At 47.2% G+C, this 5000-nt stretch overlaps 1 protein-coding gene across 4 annotated transcripts in view; it reads left to right on the forward strand.

Moving 5' to 3' along the window:
• The window catches only part of LOC126996456 (protein Wnt-7b-like), an 86917-nt gene that overhangs the window by 29188 nt on the left and 52729 nt on the right, over positions 1–5000 (forward strand). The gene's annotated exons all lie outside the window — the stretch shown is intronic.

Raw genomic sequence — 5000 nt, forward strand, 5'->3', positions numbered from 1 at the left:
CTCCTCCTCCTCCTCCTCCTCCTCCTCCTCGCTACCCGCCGCCGCAAGCCCATCATCACCCTGGTTATAACATGAACCTTTAGCCATTGTGCGCTGCGGCCGCCTCCCTGTTACTCTTCCTGCCAAGTGCTTCTATTCGTGTGTTCTTTTTCCTCCCTCTCTCTCTCTCCTTCGCCTGGTTTGGTTGATTGTTTGCTCCTTCCTTTGTGTTTCGTTTTATTAGGTTATTCTTTCGTTGTTTGTGCTTTTCGGTGTTCTTGTTGTGTGCGCTTTGGTGATATTGTTTTCTTGTTGTTGATAGTGTTGTTTTGCTTGTTTCTTTTTTTTTTCTTTTGTCTTTTGTCTTTTTCTTGTTTTCTTTTCCATTTTTTCTTGTTTTCCATCTCTTTTATTTTCTTTATCTTATTTATCTTCTCGTCCTTATTTTCTTTTTCCTCTTCATCTTCAGCAATGACCCAAGACGTGGATAAGGAGTATGAAGGTCTAAAGCAATGCGGTACCTTTTCACGCAACGCTAGAGTGTCTGCCATGCGCTTCGGAGACCCGGGTTTGCATCTCTGGTGGATTGCAGGTAAAAACATTTGCCCATAAGTAAATCAATTCCTCTTGTGCTATGGGAAGTGGTAGGTCCCCGCGTTAAAATGGTGGCAGCGGTGGCATTCATTCCTATGTTGTTTTTCTGCCCATGTAGAGGGTAGGAAAGTGGATGAATCTCGTCTCTCGAAATGAATCTCTGGTCTCGCAGCCATAGAAAATGTTACCAAATGGGGAAATGTAGGCAGTATGATAGCTCGAAATACTAGTAAAGACTCCGAAGGCCTTGAGACGTGAGGCACCTTTTAGATGAGGTCAGATGTTCCGTTCGGTTCCGGGGCGTGTTGCTGGAAAGTTTTGTACATCCCGAATGGATCCGTTTCTCCTGTTCTTTAAAAAGTGGTATAGTCCCCATCCGCACACATTAAACTTCTATAACCGAAGTCGCTATTCTACGTACATCGTCGCCATCTTCATATTTTTTCCTCTTTCCATCTGTCTCTTATTTATGTTCATTGTTGGTGTGGTTCTCCTTACCACCTACTCCTCATACTCCTCATGCTCCTCCTCCTCCTCCTCTTCCTCCTTTACTCCTCCGCCTCCTCCTCATACTCCTACTCCTACTCCTTCTACTTCTCCTCCTCTTCCTCCTTTGGTCCTCCGCGTCCTCCTCCTCCTCCTTCTCCATTTTGTTTTTCGTATCTCCTTTTTCATACCCGATCTGCATCAACCCCCCTCTACCCCAACGTCCCTCTTCATCCCTTCCCTAGTGTCCCCATCGTTCACCTCCCTCCCCCTCCATTCCTTGCCCTCCCTAACCCCTCCTTTCCTTATCCCTAACACCGCGTCTCCCCTTCCTTCCCGCCTGTCTGCCGTTCAAAAAGAGTCTGACAAATGCATGTACAGACAATCTTATCGGCGACAGTAAATAACTCTCGAGATGAAGATGATATCGTCGCCCACTCTTGCCCCTGACGTCCCTGTTGTTTTAGCTCGTCCTCCGCTCTTTGTCCCAGCGTCCTAGACTTACACGCTCTTGCTTATTCACTCTTTCTCTCTTTCTCTCTATCCTCGTTCAGTTTAGCTTCCTTCGACCTTCCTCTTTTGTCCTCCATTTGCTCGTTGACGTGTGGGGAAATGAATGGGTGAAAAATGCGGTGAGTGTGTGTGTGTGTGTGTGTGTGTGTGTGTGTCTGTCAACCATCAGTAGGTGGGAGGGTTTTCTTATGCATTTATGCACGCCTGAATGTTGTCTCTTGTCTCTCTCTCTCTCTCTCTTACACACACACACACACACACATCCAACGAGCGTCTGCATATCAAACAGTTGTCCTTTCCTGCTATCAGTCGCATACACACATTTGTAAACACCGGGCCCATAATTATCTCACTGCCGTAAAAAAGAAGAAAGCTTAAAACACAGAGACAAAGTAATTTAGTTGATGAGGCTTCTATAAAGTTATCTCCCTAGCCAACACAACACTAAGATAAGTATCCCAGCTACTTAGAATTCCACACTCACTAAGACACCCACCACAGCTGCCATTAGTTCTTGCCACCTTTTTTTTATTAGAAGATTCAAACCAAAAGCCTAAGAAAAGGATCGAAGACTAATGAAGGGAGACGAAATCAACCATCACTTTCATAGCACAAGCACACAAAGACGTTTTCCTTCAGCTATAAATCACCAAGACACGCCTCAAACCAGTCCTCAATGCCACTGTGAAATCTTAGAACTAAAAACAAAGTAGAATAAACAGCAGCAAGGGCGACAGTCAGATAAAACCCACCACCACCACCGCTCACATTAACGCACGCTGGAAGATTTGTCCTCCACGCCTGACCACACCGAGACACAGTAACTCACACCTTCAGTCATCTGTGTCCCCGTGGATCCTGAGAACGGGAGTAAAGTGAAGGGATGCTGAGGGTGGACGAAGCTTCCCGCCACCACCAGCTTATCAGACATGAAGATTTGTCCTCAACGCCTAACCACCTCGAGACACAGCAACTCACACCTTTAGTCTCCTTTGCACTCATGGATCTTGAGAACGGGAGGAAACTAAAGAGATGCTGAGGATAGACGCAGCTTGCCGCCGTCAGCTTATCGGTCACCTCGCGAGCTGCTCCCATCGCCTGCATAGCTACCCCGACCACTCCCGCCGGCGCGGTTCTCACTTATCTCAGTTCCGAGGCTAATTGATTAACTAATTTCTCTCCGGTTTCTTTTGCTGGTTGCTACTGCGTTTCTTCATTAAGCGTACATGGTGCCTGACGTGTTGTTTTCTCGTTGGCCTAATCCCAGCCAGTCTAGCCGTGTTTGTTCAGTGATGCAGTCAGACTTAGGATTGCATCTAGACTCCCAGGAAGACTACGCACACACACACACACACACACACACACACACACACACACACACACACACACACACACACACACACACACACACAGAGGGATTAGATAAATAAACTTAAAAACATTTAGCTTCCTCTATCCTCTCAAGAAGAGTTTAAGAAAGGATAAGAACATTCAAGCAAGCTCTTGGAGATAAGATGAACACAAAAGGAGAGGAAGAAGAAGAAGAAGAGGAAGAAGAAGAAAATAAAGGAGAAAGAGAAGAAATAGAAGAAGAAAATAAAGAAGAAGGAATAGGAGATGGAGAAGAAGAAGAAAGAGGAAGGACATGAAAAAGAGAGAAGAAGAACAAGAAAAGAAGAAGAAAATGAAGAAGAAGAAGAAGAAGAAGAAGAAAAAGAAGAAGATAAAGAAGAAGGAGAAGGAAAAGGAGTAGGAGAAGAAGAAGAAAGAAAGACATGAAAAAAAAGAAGAGCAAGAAAAGAAGAAGAAAAAGAAAAAGAAGAAAGAAAGAAAGAAGAAAAAAAGAGGAGCATCAGTAATAGCACCATCAAGAAAAGTTACAACAAGAATACAAATTAGACATCAGCAGAAGCACCATCACTACCACCACCACCAGTAGCAGCACGGCCAGCACCTCCCGGCACTGTTCAGCAGGAAGAGGAGGAAGACGGCCTAAGGAGACGCCGTTACAAGGTCCTCAACTCAGCATCTACATAATACACGTTTGCCGCCGCCGCTGGACACACACACACACACACACACACACACACACATACACTGCCTCTCGTGACGTCACCGATAAGGGACGATGACGGTCAGGTAATGGGAAGGCCCGCTGACCACCCACCTGAGACGGACGTGAGGACAGAGGGAAGGCGGAGGAGGCCAGGTGAAGGAAGGAGACTGAGGGACAGAAGGGACAGAAGGCCTTGGAGGAAGAGAAGGAAGAAGGGAGGGCGGCAAGGACGGAGGGAGGTCTTTGGTGGTCCAGGGGGGGAGGGGCATCGGTAGTCACAAAGGAATGCTGTTAATTGCTACACAGGAGGTTTCTTGAGTTGACGGTGCGATGGTTTGCGGTCTTGTCGGCCCGAAGAGGAGGGCGAAAGGGGAAGAAGGGAAGGAGAAGGAAAGGATCGAGGAGACAGAAGGAAAGGGATTAGTTGGAAAAGTGTGTGTGTGAGGGGGGCGTTTGGGGAGAGAGTATCTGTGTGGGTATGGGTGTGGGGGCTCGGGTGTGACTGTGGGTGTGAAATGGAGTGTGCTTGCATTGGACAGTAATGTATTGAGGGGTGGGAGGGAAAAGGGGGTAGAGAGGAGGAGAGGGAGAGGAGTAGGAAGGCGGACCGATAAATGCATCTATAAATCACTTGCAGCGTAAAGGATTAAAAAAAAAATAGAAGCCAAGGGTGTAATTTCGGAAAGTGAGGAGGCTGTTCGGGCGCGGAAAATTGATACCGTGGTGCCGGGTCGTCAGGTGTGATTGCCGTGTGTGTCCAGGCAGGTATGAAGCAACTGGCGGGGCGGCGGCGCGCGGTGATGGGTGGTGCCATAAACTCATTAAAGTATTGTGGCGAGGAGTGAGGTTAGCAGTTATTCCTGGCGTTTATTGGATGTGCTGCACGATTTATGGGTGTGTGTGCTCTTGATAAAAAGCAGAAACACCGCAAGTAACGAGTCTCTGAGTATGAAATAAGGGACGTGTCTTATACATGGAGGCAGGAGAAAGTGACGCTGAGGACTGAAGTGGAGGGCAATGGAGTGAATGTTTGTCGCTGTAGTAGTAGTGCGCCCTGGCTAATGAACGGAGAGAAGGAGACAGCAACAGCGGCAACAGCAGACTTGATAATGAGTCTTGAAAGATATGGAAGCCGCGCGAGGAGGGAGACGACAGAGGGGCAATATCTGTTCATTAGTAATACTCGAAAATGGGTGGCCTTCGTACTTGCTTTCTGTCGTTGTCGTGTTGGTATGTCTGTTGAATGTGGCGGTGGTGGGGCGAGAGGGAGAGTGAAAGTATTAGTGATGGTGATGATGGTGGTGGTGATGGTGGTGGTGGTGACGGGAATGCAAGAGATTCTGCTCTTCGCCAATTACTGTTTTCTTTAATG

The sequence above is a fragment of the Eriocheir sinensis genome, chromosome 10, assembly GCF_024679095.1.
Source record: "Eriocheir sinensis breed Jianghai 21 chromosome 10, ASM2467909v1, whole genome shotgun sequence".
Taxonomy (NCBI): Eukaryota; Metazoa; Arthropoda; class Malacostraca; order Decapoda; family Varunidae; genus Eriocheir; species Eriocheir sinensis.